This window comes from Narcine bancroftii, chromosome 1 (genome assembly GCF_036971445.1).
Source record: "Narcine bancroftii isolate sNarBan1 chromosome 1, sNarBan1.hap1, whole genome shotgun sequence".
NCBI classification, from domain to species: Eukaryota; Metazoa; Chordata; class Chondrichthyes; order Torpediniformes; family Narcinidae; genus Narcine; species Narcine bancroftii.
The window spans coordinates 315,406,802-315,422,576 of record NC_091469.1 but is presented as its reverse complement, the minus strand read 5'-3'; the positions used below and the strand labels follow the sequence as shown (position 1 = coordinate 315,422,576).

The window sequence follows — 15,775 nt, the reverse complement described above, 5'->3', positions numbered from 1 at the left end:
CTTCCCACTGATAATAGGAGTCATCCTGATCACCGCCCAATTCCCAAAAAGACTGAGTTCAATTCAACTGACCGAGTATCTCGAACTTACTGCCCCATTAAAATACACTAACCTCGTGTAATCCGTATTCCTTCCTGCAGGTCCTTTTGTGGATTCCGTCAGGGCATTCCAGGCAACCTTGGGTGAGGGACTGTTCCACCAGGGGATCGACAGTGAGAGATTCAAGGTAAATTTATGCTGGATCCCTATCTCCCTCTGTTTCTCCATCACTGACCTGGCCACTTCTTCAGTCTGACTTGATCCGTGATTCCGGTCTTGGGATCCTGCCGACTACACCAAATGTTGAAGGTGGACCTGAAGTTGCTCCAAAACAAATAATACAGCAGCATAAACAAACTTTGAAAAACTTTACAAAGTGTGAGAAGTCTGTTACAGCGGCCACAAGCTGCTAACTTGCATAAAGGAGCTACTCGTGGCTTTTAAAAAAAACATAGAATTTTTAGTTTCCTATCTTGAGTTTCTGGAACCACCAAAGAGACTGCTCCCGACACGTACACATTCCTTAAAATTCTCTCATGATTCATCAGTCTCAAACCACTCCGCCAAATGAGGAGTTCCATATCAGCTCCTTGAATCTTCTTTGGCCACAGGGAAGGTGCCAGAGGATTGGAGAACGGCAAATGTAATCTCCTTGTTTAAAAAAGGTAATAGGGAGAATCCTGGGAATTATAGACCAGTGAATCTTATGTCAATGGTGTGTAAACTAATGGAAAGGATTCTTAAGGATAGGATCTCAGAGCATTTGGAGTACAGTCTACTCAAGGATAGTCAGAATGGCTTTGTGAAGGGAAGGCCATGCCTCACAAGTCTATTTGAGTTTTATGAGGACATAATGAAAAACTTTGATGAGGGTAGGGTGGTAGATGTGGTCTACATGCATTTTAGCAAGGCATTTGACAAGGTCCCCCACGAGAGACTCATCCAGAAATCCATGAGTCACAGGATCAGTGGAACCATGCCTGTGTGTATAAAAAATTGGCTTGTAGGAAGAAAACAGAGAGTAGTAGTGGAAGGAAAGTATTCTGCCTGGAGATTGGTGACTAGTGGAGTACCGCAAGGATCAGTTCTGGGACCCCTGCTCTTTGTAATTTTTATAAATGAAAAAGCAGAAGGATGGGGCAGTTAAGTTTGTGGGTGACACGAAGGCTGGAGGAGATGTAGATGGGGAATGAGAAGCATTACAAGAGGATATAGACAGGATGCAGAGTTGGGCAGAAAAGTGGCAGATGCATTTCAATCCAGATAAGTGTGAAGTGATGCATTTTGGCAGGACTAATGTGACAGAGTACATAGATATGTTTTTGGAAGATATAATTGGGAAAGGTTTATTTGAGTAGGTCACATACAAACACCTTAAAACAGATCTTATTTGAAATACTGGAGATCTCTGCAATGCAAGACATATCAGGGCCTCACAGCTTTTGCAAGAGCTTTGAAGAGTGCTCAAGGGACTTCATTAATGGATTGATGTTTACAAAAAGCAACAGATGAAAGAGTTTGTTGGAGCTGCATATTGTCTGGAGGAGGGCTTGCTGTTGTAAGAGGGTCATATGGTTTTGTAAGCAGAGAGTAAAACAAGTTTTCTCTCAGAGAAAGAGAGAGAGAGAGAGAGAGAGAGAGAGAGAGATAGAGAGAGAGAGCCAGAAGACAGCTGCTGGGACTGAAGCTGGCAAGGTGTTGGACAGCCCATTGGAAGACGATCTGGTCAAAGTTATTGTGGTTTTTGCAAGAGGAGAGGACTGGCTGTCTTATGTTTCACTTGGAATAAGGGAAATAAAAATGAAATCTGTGGTGACCTGAAAGAAAGATTATCATCTGGAAAGCCTTGAAGGGGCAAGTTTCGTCAGCAAGACACTGGAGTGGCTGATGGAAGTACATCAGTTGTGGATGTCCTGGAATAATAAATATCTCTCTAAAAACTGACAAGCACCTTCCTGAGCAGTAACCATTTACCTTGCAAGCACCAAAGCCTGGTGAACTTTATAAATGTTAAATTCTGTGCACTGTATAAGAACTGCCTGCAACCAATGAACTTGGAGGAATGAGAAGTGAGATTGGACTGTGAACCAAACAATTTTCTGATCTTACACATACATTACATACACGTGCGCCTACAAGGGGCTTGTTAGGTTAAGTAAGTCAATAGATAGAAGTTAAAGTTTGATTCTATTTTCATGTTTAAAGATAATTAAAAGCAACTTTTGTTTAAGTAACCATTTGTCTTGGTGAATATCTATTGCTGCTGGGTTTTGGGGTCCTCTGGGCTCATAACAGGTGCATGAGGGCTCGTAACACTAACTAGAAGGCTGAGTACAGGGTTAATGGTCGGTTATTTAAGAGTGTGGATGTAGAGAGACCTTGGGATCCAAATCCAAATATCCCTCAGGGTTGCTACGCAGGATAGTGAAGAAGGCCGATAGGATGCTGGGCTTCATTAATTGGATGATTGAATTCAGGGGTAGAGAGGTCAATTTGCAACTCTACAAATCTTGAGTAAGATCACACTTGGAGCATTATGTTCAGTTCTGGTCACCTCATTATAAGGATGTGGAAGCTATGGAAAGGGTGCAGAGGAGATTTACCAGGATGTTGCCTGGATTGGAAAACAAGTCTTTAAGAGGTAAGGTCAGCAGAGCTGGTACTTTTCTCTTTGGAGCATAGAAGAATGAGGGGAGACTTGATAGATGTCTACAATATTATATGAGGCAGAGATAGGGTGGACAGTCAGTGCCCATTTCACAGGGCAGGATCAGCAAACACCACAGAACATAAGCACAAAGTGAAGGGAGGGAGATTTGGGAGAGACATCAGGGTTAAGTTTGTTTTCTTTTTTACACAGAGTGTGGTTGTCTACCATGCCTTGCCAGGGATGGTGGTGGAGGCTGAAAGATTGGGGGCATTTAAGAGACTCTTGGACAGATGGATGAAGGCGTTAGTTTTTTTTAAGGAATACATGGGTCACCACATCATTGAGGGCCGAATGGTGTATGTTGTATTGTTCTGTTTTATTGTAAAGGTAAATAACAAAGAACATAGCCCACAAGTACTGACCTACCACCATGCCACCAAGGTGGGCAAGCCCACCCCCCAGCCGAGGCAAACACCCTTCCCCCTCCCAGTCCCCAGTGTAATATCCCCCCCATTCCCCTCCCAGTCCCCAGTGCAATGTCCTCCCCCCTCCAACCCCCTTGCCCCTCTGTCCCCAGTGTAAGAGCCCACCATTCCCCTCCCAGTGCCCAGTATGTCCCCTCCTTTCCCCTGCCAATCCCCAAATGCCCTCCATTTCACCTCCCAGTTCCCAGTGTAATGCCCCCTTCCCCTCCCAGTCCCAGGTGCAATGCCCCCTTCCCCTCCCAGTCCCCGGTGCAATGCCCCCTTCCCCTCCCAGTCCCCGGTGCAATGCCCCCTTCCCCTCCCAGTCCCAGGTGCAATGCCCCCTTCCCCTCCCAGTCCCCAGTGCAATGCCCCCTTCCCCTCCCAGTCCCCAGTGCAATGCCCCCTTCCCCTCCCAGTCCCCAGTGCAATGCCCCCTTCCCCTCCCAGTCCCCAGTGCAATGCCCCCTTCCCCTCCCAGTCCCCAGTGCAATGCCCCCTCCCCTCCCAGTCCCCAGTGCAATGCCCCCTTCCCCTCCCAGTCCCCAGTGCAATGCCCCCTTCCCCTCCCAGTCCCCAGTGTAATGCCCCCCTTTCCAATCCCCAGTGTAATGTCCCACCCTATGCCCCCCTTTCCCCAGTCCTTTGTGATGCCCACCCTTTCCCCCAGCCCCAATGTAATGTCCCCCCCTTTCCCCTCCCAGTCCCCAGTGTAATATCCCCGTTTCCCCACCAGTCCAATGTCCCCCCTTTCTCCTCCCAGTCCCCAGTGTAATGTCCCCGTTTCCCCACCAGTCCAATGTCCAACTAGTCCCCAGTGTAATGTCCCCCCTTTCTCCTCCCAGTCCCCAGTGTAATGTCCCCGTTTCCCCACCAGTCCAATGTCCAACTAGTCCCCAGTGTAATGTCCCCCCTTTCTCCTCCCAGTCCCCAGTGTAATGTCCCCGTTTCCCCACCAGTCCAATGTCGAACCAGTCCCCAGTGTAATGCCCCCCTTTCCCCTCCCAGTACAATATTACCCCCATTCCCCTCCCAGTCTCCAATGCAATGTCTCCCCATTCCCCCTCCCAGTCCAGAGTAATGTCCCCCACATATCCCCTCCCAGTCCCCAGTATAATGTCCCTACTTCTCCCATCTCCAGTGTTATGCCCCCCTTTCCCCCCAGTCCCCAGTATAATGTCCCACCCCTTTCCACCAGTCCACAGTATAATGTCCCTACTTCTCCCATCACCAGTGCAATGTCCCCCATTCCCCAGTATAATGTCCCCCCATTTACCCCCAGATCCCAGTGTAATGTCCCCCCTTTCCCCAGTTCCCCAGTGTAATGCCTCCTTTCCACCATGTAGACCCCCCCTCCCAGTCCCCAGGGTAATGTCCCCTCCCAGTCCCCAGGGTAATGTCCCCTCCCAGTCCCCAGGGTAATGTCCCCTCCCAGTCCCCAGGGTAATGTCCCCTCCCAGTCCCCAGGGTAATGTCCCCTCCCAGTCCCCAGGGTAATGTCCCCTCCCAGTCCCCAGGGTAATGTCCCCTCCCAGTCCCCAGGGTAATGTCCCCTCCCAGTCCCCAGGGTAATGTCCCCTCCCAGTCCCCAGGGTAATGTCCCCTCCCAGTCCCCAGGGTAATGTCCCCTCCCAGTCCCCAGGGTAATGTCCCCTCCCAGTCCCCAGGGTAATGTCCCCTCCCAGTCCCCAGGGTAATGTCCCCTCCCAGTCCCCAGGGTAATGTCCCCCCCCTTTTCCCTCCCAGTCCCCAGTATAATGCCCCCCTTTACCCACCAGTCCAGTGTCCAACCAGTCCCCAGTGCAATGCCCCCCTTTCCCCTCCCTTCCCCAATGTAATATCCCCCCTTTCCCCTTCCAGCCCCCAGAGTAATGCCCCCATTTTCCCTTCCAGTCCCCAGTGTAATGCCCCCCGCCCTTCCACTCCCAGTCCCCAGTGTAATGTCCCCATTTCCCCACCAGTCCCCAGTGTAATGTCACCCCACCCACCCACCCCCCCCTCAGCAGCAGACAGGGGACTGGGTGGCGAAAGGGGACTGGGTGGCGAAAGGGGACTGGGAGGCGAAAGGGGACTGGGAGGCGAAAGGGGACTGGGAGGCGAAAGGGGACTGGGAGGCGAAAGGGGACTGGGAGGCGAAAGGGGACTGGGAGGCGAAAGGGGACTGGGAGGCGAAAGGGGACTGGGAGGCGAAAGGGGACTGGGAGGCGAAAGGGGACTGGGAGGCGAAAGGGGACTGGGAGGCGAAAGGGGACTGGGAGGCGAAAGGGGACTGGGAGGCGAAAGGGGACTGGGAGGCGAAAGGGGACTGGGAGGCGAAAGGGGACTGGGAGGCGAAAGGGGACTGGGAGGCGAAAGGGGACTGGGAGGCGAAAGGGGACTGGGAGGCGAAAGGGGACTGGGAGGCGAAAGGGGACTGGGAGGCGAAAGGGGACTGGGAGGCGAAAGGGGACTGGGAGGCGAAAGGGGACTGGGAGGCGAAAGGGGACTGGGAGGCGAAAGGGGACTGGGAGGCGAAAGGGGACTGGGAGGCGAAAGGGGACTGGGAGGCGAAAGGGGACTGGGAGGCGAAAGGGGACTGGGAGGCGAAAGGGGACTGGGAGGCGAAAGGGGACTGGGAGGCGAAAGGGGACTGGGAGGCGAAAGGGGACTGGGAGGCGAAAGGGGACTGGGAGGCGAAAGGGGACTGGGAGGCGAAAGGGGACTGGGAGGCGAAAGGGGACTGGGAGGCGAAAGGGGACTGGGAGGCGAAAGGGGACTGGGAGGCGAAAGGGGACTGGGAGGCGAAAGGGGACTGGGAGGCGAAAGGGGACTGGGAGGCGAAAGGGGACTGGGAGGCGAAAGGGGACTGGGAGGCGAAAGGGGACTGGGAGGCGAAAGGGGACTGGGAGGCGAAAGGGGACTGGGAGGCGAAAGGGGACTGGGAGGCGAAAGGGGACTGGGAGGCGAAAGGGGACTGGGAGGCGAAAGGGGACTGGGAGGCGAAAGGGGACTGGGAGGCGAAAGGGGACTGGGAGGCGAAAGGGGACTGGGAGGCGAAAGGGGACTGGGAGGCGAAAGGGGACTGGGAGGCGAAAGGGGACTGGGAGGCGAAAGGGGACTGGGAGGCGAAAGGGGACTGGGAGGCGAAAGGGGACTGGGAGGCGAAAGGGGACTGGGAGGCGAAAGGGGACTGGGAGGCGAAAGGGGACTGGGAGGCGAAAGGGGACTGGGAGGCGAAAGGGGACTGGGAGGCGAAAGGGGACTGGGAGGCGAAAGGGGACTGGGAGGCGAAAGGGGACTGGGAGGCGAAAGGGGACTGGGAGGCGAAAGGGGACTGGGAGGCGAAAGGGGACTGGGAGGCGAAAGGGGACTGGGAGGCGAAAGGGGACTGGGAGGCGAAAGGGGACTGGGAGGCGAAAGGGGACTGGGAGGCGAAAGGGGACTGGGAGGCGAAAGGGGACTGGGAGGCGAAAGGGGACTGGGAGGCGAAAGGGGACTGGGAGGCGAAAGGGGACTGGGAGGCGAAAGGGGACTGGGAGGCGAAAGGGGACTGGGAGGCGAAAGGGGACTGGGAGGCGAAAGGGGACTGGGAGGCGAAAGGGGACTGGGAGGCGAAAGGGGACTGGGAGGCGAAAGGGGACTGGGAGGCGAAAGGGGACTGGGAGGCGAAAGGGGACTGGGAGGCGAAAGGGGACTGGGAGGCGAAAGGGGACTGGGAGGCGAAAGGGGACTGGGAGGCGAAAGGGGACTGGGAGGCGAAAGGGGACTGGGAGGCGAAAGGGGACTGGGAGGCGAAAGGGGACTGGGAGGCGAAAGGGGACTGGGAGGCGAAAGGGGACTGGGAGGCGAAAGGGGACTGGGAGGCGAAAGGGGACTGGGAGGCGAAAGGGGACTGGGAGGCGAAAGGGGACTGGGAGGCGAAAGGGGACTGGGAGGCGAAAGGGGACTGGGAGGCGAAAGGGGACTGGGAGGCGAAAGGGGACTGGGAGGCGAAAGGGGACTGGGAGGCGAAAGGGGACTGGGAGGCGAAAGGGGACTGGGAGGCGAAAGGGGACTGGGAGGCGAAAGGGGACTGGGAGGCGAAAGGGGACTGGGAGGCGAAAGGGGACTGGGAGGCGAAAGGGGACTGGGAGGCGAAAGGGGACTGGGAGGCGAAAGGGGACTGGGAGGCGAAAGGGGACTGGGAGGCGAAAGGGGACTGGGAGGCGAAAGGGGACTGGGAGGCGAAAGGGGACTGGGAGGCGAAAGGGGACTGGGAGGCGAAAGGGGACTGGGAGGCGAAAGGGGACTGGGAGGCGAAAGGGGACTGGGAGGCGAAAGGGGACTGGGAGGCGAAAGGGGACTGGGAGGCGAAAGGGGACTGGGAGGCGAAAGGGGACTGGGAGGCGAAAGGGGACTGGGAGGCGAAAGGGGACTGGGAGGCGAAAGGGGACTGGGAGGCGAAAGGGGACTGGGAGGCGAAAGGGGACTGGGAGGCGAAAGGGGACTGGGAGGCGAAAGGGGACTGGGAGGCGAAAGGGGACTGGGAGGCGAAAGGGGACTGGGAGGCGAAAGGGGCCAGGCCCGACAGGAGAGCTGCCATTGTTGAGACCAAATCCCTGCCGGGAACAAGTGCTCCGCCTATGGGCCTTTGGACCCAGTGAAGTTAGGTCCAATGTAGGTACATGTGGCTAAAACACAACCGACCCGGTCACAGCCCCACAGATCAGCGGTTGTCCCTCGGTCCATCCGCTCCCATCGCCAAGTAAATTCAGGTTCTTACACATCGACAGCGCTGACTCACATCCACCTCGGAACCAGCGAAAGCTCCTTCCCCACAGCACATAGGGCCAAACATGGCGGACCAACACGTGAGCAGAGAGGACCAATCACATCAATGCCCAACAAGACTTGCAAATACAAAGGGCAGCCAGCAGGTGGTGGTGTGTACAAACAGGGACCATGACGTCACCTGGTTCAGGATATTTTTTTTTCCCCAGGACATTCAAACTCCTGTTCGGCACGAACAAAATCATCTCCCAATGTCACCTTGATCACACCCTGAATCAACAGGGCTTCCCCACCTCACGATCTCCCGATCTCCAACATTCCCATCCCCACCAACTAGATTATATCCCACTGTCACCCTGATCCAACAAAGCTTCCCCACCATCACCATCTCCATCACTCCACTCCTCACAAACTAGATCATCTCCCACATTCACACGGATACCACTCTGAATCATCAGGACTTCTCCACCTCCGTCATCTCTAACATTCCTCTCACCACAAACTAGATCATCTCCCACTGTCACCCTGATCCCACCCTGAACCAAAAGGCTTCCCCACTTCCCCATCTTCGACAATTCCCTCTACACAAACTAGATCATCTCCCACATTCACCCTGATCCCACTCTGAATCATCAGGGCTTTCCCACCTGCCCCATCTCCAACATTCCCATCCCCACAAACTACATAATCTCCCACTCTAACCCTGATCCCACCCTGAAACAACAGGACTTCCCCACCTACCACATCTCCAATATTCCCCTCTCCACAAACTAGATCATTTCCCACTGTCACACTGATTCCACCCTAAATCATCAGGGTTACCCCACCAGCCCCATCAACAACATTCCCATCCACTCAAACTAGATCATCTCACACTGTCACCCTGATCACACACTGAATCCACAGGGTTTCCCCACCTACCCCATATCCAATATTTCACTCTCCACAAAAAAGATCTCCCACTGTCACATTAATCTCACCCTGAACCATCAGGGCTTCTCCACCTGCCCCATCTCCAACATTCCCCTCCCCACAAACTAGATCATCTCCCACTGTCAACCTAATCCCACTCTGAAACAATAGTGTGTACCCACCTGCCCCATCTCACACATTCCCCTCCCCACAAACTAGATCATCTCCCACTGTCACACTGATCCCACCCTGAATCATCAGGACTTCCCCACCTCCCCCATCTCCAATATTCCCCTCTCCACAAACTAGATCATTTCCCACTGTCACACTGATTCCACCCTGAATTATCAGGGCTTCCCCACCTGCCCCATCTCCAATATTCCCAGCCCCACAAACTAGATAATTTGCAACTGTCACCAAGGTCCCACCGTGAACCAACAGGGCATCTCCTCCTCCCCCATCTCTAACATTCCTCTCCCCACAAACTAGATCTTCTCTCACTTTCATCCTGATCCCACTCTGAACCAACAGGCTTCCCCACCTCCCCCATCTCCAACATTCCCCTCCCCACAAACTAGATAATCTCCCACATTCACCCTGATCCCACTCTGAACCAAAAGGCTTCCCCACTTCTCCATCTCCAACATTTCCCTCCCCACAAACTAGATCATTTCCCACTCTAACCCTGATCCCACCCTGACACAACAGGACTTCCCACCTACCCCATCTCCATTATTCCCCTCTCCACAAACTAGATCATTTCCCACTGTCACACTGATTCTACCCTGAATCATCAGGGCTTCCCCACCTGCCCCATCTCCAAAATTCCCATCCCCACAAACTAGATAATCTCCCACATTCACCCTAATCCCACCCTGAACCAAAAGGCTTTCCCACTTCCCCATCTCCAACTTTTCCCTCCCCACAAACTAGATAATTTCCCACTCTAACCCTGGTCCCATCCTGAACCAACAGGGCTTCCCCACCTCCCCCATCTCTAACATTCCTCTCACCACAAACTAGATCATCTCTCATTGTCACCCTGATCTCACCCTGACTCAACAGGGCTTACCCACCACCCCCATCTGCAACATTCCCAACCCCACAAACTAGATAATCCCCAACTGTCACCCTGATCACACTATGAATAAACAGGGTTCTTCACCTCCCCCATCTCCAACATTCCCCTCCCCACAAACTAGATAATCTCCCACTCTAACCCTGATCCCACCCTGAATCAACAGGACTTCCCCACCTCATCCTTCTCCAAATTTCCATCCTCACAAACTAGATAATCTACCACTGTCACCCTGATCCCACCTTGAACCAACAGGGCTTCCCTACCTCCCCATTTCTCACATTCCTCTCCCCACAAACTAGATAATCTCCCACATTCACCCTGATCCCACCCTGAACCAAAAGGCTTCCCCACTTCCCCACTTCCCCATCTCCATCATTCCCATCCCCACATATTAGATCATCTCCCACTGTCACCCTGATCCCACCCTGAACCAACAGGGCTTCCCCACTTCCCCCATCTCTAACAATCCTCTTCCCACAAACTTGATAATCACCCTGATCCCACCCTGAATCATCAGGGCCTCTCCACCTTCCCCATCTCTACCATTCCCCTACACAAAAACTAGATCATCTCCCACTGTCACCTTGATCCCACTCTGAATCAACAGGGCATCCCCACCTCACGCAACTCCAACTTTCATTCCCCACAAACTAGATCAACTCACACTGTCAACCTGATCTGACCCTGAATCAACAGGGCTTACCAACCACCCCCATCTTCCACCTTCCCGACCCCACAAACTAGAACAACTTCCACTGTCACCCTGATCCCACCATTAATCATCAGGGCTACCCCACCTCCCCGAGCTCCAACTTTCCCTTCCCCACAAACTAGATAATCTCCACATTCACCCTGACCCCACCTTGAATCAACAGGGCTTCCCCGCATCCCCCATCTCCAAAATTCCCCTCTCCTCAAACTAGATCATCTACGACTGTCATCCTGATCTATCCCTAAATCAACAGGGCTTCCCCATATCCCCCATCTCCAATATTACCCTCCCCACAAACTAGATAATCTCCCTCTGTCATCCTGATCTCACCCTGAATCCACAGTGCTTCCCCTCCTCTCCTATCTCCACACCTGGATACATTCCATCAAACCCTCGTCATGACTCCTCAGACTGTTTATCTCTGCATTCACCTTCCTGTTTCATTTCCCCGTGTCTGCCCTTCCCACCAGCCCATCCAGATGGTCCACATCTGGGATTGATGTTTGCCAGTGCTGCTGGGTAGGATTAGTTGACTATGACAGGTGAATGGCTTCATCTGCAGGATGACAGAAAGAAGTAAAATAAAAACAGATGCAAAAGGTAGAAAAGGGAAAAGTCAAAGTGGAGGACAGAAAAGATCAAAGCAATAGACAAAATAAGGGCCACTGTGGTGGTACATCACCAGCCTACAGCAGGGGGAACATCTGTACCTGCAGGAGTGTAAGGGGACAGGACAACACCTGGCCGGCTGTCAATCAGTCGGCCTGAAGGGATCAAGCCCCAACCAAGTGGGTGTCAATCACCCTCCGGGATATAAGCCTGCGCCAGCCTCCCGAAGCTCACTCAGAATTAGTGCAGCTACAGCCAGCCTTGCTCTGTGGAAGTCTTTGTGGATTAAAGCCTGTTGTACAGTCTTTACCTTGTGTCTGATTCTGGCTAACAGCACACCACAGCCACATTGTAACTTGATTCATAAAGTCACTGAGTGAGAGGGCATTTTATCTGAACACTGAGAGGATTGGAAACCAGGTGAATAAACTATTGTCACATAGCAGTCTGAAGGGGTGGGATTTAGTGGCCATTTCACAAACGTGTTGAAGGTTGTAAATGATTGGGAATTAAATACCCAGGGGTATCAGGACATTGGGAAGGACAGGTAGCTCTACAAAGTGGGGAATGAGAGAACCACCTTCTACCCTGTCCACAGTGTGGGGAGAAATGAGAACCACCTTCTACCCTAGCAACACTGTGGGGGGCGGGGGAATGAGAACCACCTTCTACCCTAGCAACACTGTGGGGGGCGGGGGAACCACCTTCTGCCCTGTCCACAGTGGGGGGGGGGGGGGGGGGAGGGGGAATGAGAACCACTTTCTACCTTGTCCACAGTGGGAGGGGTTACCAACAACGAAACTGGAAAGGTCAGTGACGGCCCCGGCGCTGCAACTCCTGTGATTGATAGTTCTTTCCGCCCGTCACGTGATGGCGTGCCCTTGCCACTGTGTGTGACGTCACAGAGCCTGCCTCGGGGCGTTCCCTCAGCAACGGGCCTGTCCAAGGAGGGGGCCTGTCCAAGGAGGGGGCCTGTCCAAGGAGGGGGCCTGTCCAAGGAGGGGGCCGTCCCTGTGTTTGGGAGTGGATGTGAGACTTGCCCGAGGCGGGCGCAGCGGGAGGGGAACGGCCGTGGGTGGTGGGAGGAGAGATCATGGAGAAGGGTCCCTGACAACGGCATGGGAAGCGAGTGTGTCCGGCCGCAGACCCTGTTTTCCTCCCCCCGCCCGCAGCCCCTGTTTCCCTACCCCGGCCCCTCTGTTCTCACCCCCGTCCGGCCGCAGCTCCTCTCCCCCCCCCCCCCCCACCTCGCCGCATGGATGGGGGGGGTGGGGGGTGGTGGGAGCAGCAGTCGGTCTGGTGGTGGGCGGTTGGTTTGGGGGAGAGGTGAGGTAGTGGGGAGTGGGAGGGAGACTTTGAGATGTCCCATCTTCAGTTAATGACAGAACTTCAAACAGTATTCCCACTTTTGGTGAATTCAGTGCATTACATTGTTAATGTAAGTTTTGAATTTCTGTGCTAGTCTGAGACTTGGACACAACAATCTAACCTGAAACAAAACTTATTTTTTATTTCTAATTTTAGATATCCAGCCTGGTAACAGTCCCGCTGGCCCACCAGCCCGTACCGCCCAAATACACCAATTAACTGACAAACCCTGTGAATTTTGATTGTGCTGGTTGGGAGGGACCCACCCAGGTCATGGGGAGAACGTACAAACTCCTTTCAGACAGTGCTGGATATGAACCCGGCTGCCTGGCGCTGTAATAGGGCTGCACTAGTCACTCCGCTCTGTGGAGGAACTCAGCGGGTCGAGCACCATCAGTGGAAGAGGAAAAGAATCCCCAACATTGTGGGGCAGAGCCCCCCTCTTCTCAAGTTGATACAAAATATTGCCTGATATGTTCCGAGGAGTCGCTGGAAAATAATCCTGGAATATTTATTCCTCAATCAGCATGAAAACAATGACTGTTGTCGTCATCGTTGATGGGATCTTTCTGTGCACTGATTGGCAGCCGTATTTCCTCCATCATAGCAGTTGCACCATGGGAGATTGATTTAGGAGACGCGGACCTGAGCTTTGTTTCAAGACAATTGCTCAATGCCTTTCATGCTGATGACCGTTATCCAAAAATCTCTTCAGCCAAGGAAGTGCCCCATCACCGTGTGAAATAAGAGAGGCTGCAGGCATGCGGGAAGTGACGTCATGTGCACATGAACTACACCAAAGGTCCCGGCACTTGTCGGGGACCAAAGGCGATTCAGTGCTGGGACTCCGGGAGCAGTGCGCAGCACCAGGTCTCAGAACAGAGAGCTCCTGTGGTTCTGGGGCTTGCAACACCTGCTGAGAAGACGGTTCTCCCCAGATCCCAACCTCAGTGTTGATTTAATCCGCTGTCTGGCTCTCCAGGAGCCTCCATTGGTCTGAGCACAAGCTGTGTGCTTCAGGGCAGGTCTGCATTGATTTATTCTCTGGTCATACCCTCTCAGCCCCACAGCGATGAACCCATTTCAGTGCTCTATCTGCGAGAAGAACTTTAAATTGTTGAGTGAATTAATGAAACACTGGTGGGTCCACATTGGGGAGAGGCCCTTCACCTGCTTTGAGTGTGGCAAAAGCTTCACCCAGTTGTCCAATCTGATGATCCACCAGTGGGTTCACACCAGGGAAAAGCCATTCACCTGTCACAAGTGTGGGAAGGGGTTCATCCGCATCTCCCACCTGCAGACCCACTAGTGGCTCCACACTGGGGAGAGGCCGTTCGTCTGCTCTCAGTGCGGCAAGAGCTTTCCTCAGTCCTCCACCCTGCAGACCCACCAGCAGGTCCATACTGGGGAAAAGCCGTTCACCTGCCATGAATGTGGGAAGGGCTTCACCTGAACATCCCATCTGCAGACCCACCAGCGGCTCCACACTGGGGAGAGGCCATTTGTCTGCTCTGAGTGCGGGAAGGGCTTCACTCAGTTCTCCACCCTGGAAACCCACCAGCAGCTCCACACCGGGGAGAGGCCATTCATCTGCCCAGAGTACGGCAGGAGCTTCACCCAATCCTCCACCCTGCTGATCCACCAGCGGGTCCACACCGTGGAGAGGCCATTCATCTGCTCTGAGTGTGGGAAGCACTTCACTGGGTTGTACAGTCTGAGGAACCACCTGCAAATTCACACTGAGGAGAGGCCCTTCACCTGCTCAGCGTGTGGGAAGAGCTTCACCAAGTCCTGCGACCTGATGACCCACCAGCAGGTCCACTCTAGGAAGAGGCCGTTTATCTGCCTCAAGTGCGGAAAGGGGTTCGCACAGTCCTCCCACCTGCTGACCTACCAACTGGTCCACACTGGGGAAAGGCCATTCGTTTGCCCCGAGTGCGGAAAGAAGTTTGCCCGGTCCTCCAACCTGCTGACTCACCAGCGGACCCACACTGGGGAGATGCCATTCGTCTGCCCCAGGTGTGGAAAGGGGTTCTCCTGGTCCTCACACCTGCAGACCCACCAACGGGTCCACACTGGGGAGAGGCCATTTGCCACCTTGAGTGCAGAAAGGGCTTTTCCCAGTCCTCCTGCTCGCTGACCCACCAACGGGTCCATACCAGGAAGAGGCTGTTCATCTGCTCTGAATCTGGAAAGTCAAACAGCCTGGTGAAACACCAGCAAGTTCACACATAAGGTTCACAGAGTGTGGAATAGTTAAACATCACTCACTCAAACACCAGGAGGGACTGGAGTTTTGTAGTTTTTGAGGCAACAAATCAAAACAGGTCATGGTATGGTATTGTCAATTTGCAATTTGTTTTCATGTTCAAGTTTATTATCATGTACAAAGGTGCAGTGAGGAAGTTTGTTTTGGAGCTGTTTAGCTAGACATCCTGTATCTAGTCCGGCAAACAAGTCTTATTCTACAAGTACGAAGATCATTGAAGAGTCTGATAACGGGAAAGGATCTGTCCGTGAATGTGGTGGGGTGTGAGCTCACACTGGTGAATCTTTTTCTCCATGGGGAGGGGTAAAGTGAGTGTGTCTGGGGATGGGTGAGTTTTAATATGTTGGTTGCTTTTCCAATGCAGTGGGAAGTGGAGAATTAATGGATTCTCTCCCTCAATGTTAGTAACTCCGATTATACATTTTTAAACATTAACAATACATCATGGTTGAAGCCTCTCTGGCCCATGAATCCTGTACTGCTCAATTAACCTACCAATCATGGGGGGAACGTACAGACTCCTTACAGACAGGACTGGATTCGAACCTGGGTCATTGGTTATATAATAGTGTTTCGCTAACAGTTGCACCCAATTACAGGAATTGAATTTCATGCCCTGGATCTGTACCAAATAAAGCAGCTGTGTTTGAAAACTGGATCTCATCTCCCTGTATCTCTGTAATACACTCAATGTAGATACAAAGACAAGGCCATTCTTTCCAGCAGGGGTCACACTGGGAGCATCCTAGTATCTCCCCTCCTGTCCGTGTTTCTGCTCCATACCAGCCACCACCCACCTCACCCTGCTGTGATATTCTTCAGTTTCTTTCTCCTCTCTGTATTCACTGAGCTTCCACTTCTAGACAGCTGCACTGTTCACCTCAAGGTAAGAAACAGGAGAAGGAGTCAGCTGTCTGGCCCC

General features: G+C 53.5%; 1 protein-coding gene and 1 pseudogene across 7 annotated transcripts in view; one reads left to right on the top strand and one right to left on the bottom strand.

Moving 5' to 3' along the window:
• The window catches only part of LOC138747121 (zinc finger protein 226-like), a 67,366-nt gene extending 55,151 nt beyond the window's left edge, over positions 1–12,215 (bottom strand). The window contains exons 1-3 of one of the 7 annotated variants that reach the window (XM_069906090.1): positions 11,983–12,184; positions 11,039–11,163; positions 113–354 (exon numbers count right to left, since the gene is read on the bottom strand). The gene's annotated coding sequence lies outside the window, so the exon portion shown is untranslated. The other 6 variants (XM_069906106.1, XM_069906115.1, XM_069906087.1 and 3 more) reach the window with 6 other exon arrangements.
• On the top strand, positions 12,167–15,509 carry LOC138747187 (zinc finger protein 271-like; annotated as a pseudogene).
• The last annotated feature ends 266 nt before the right edge of the window (positions 15,510–15,775 follow it).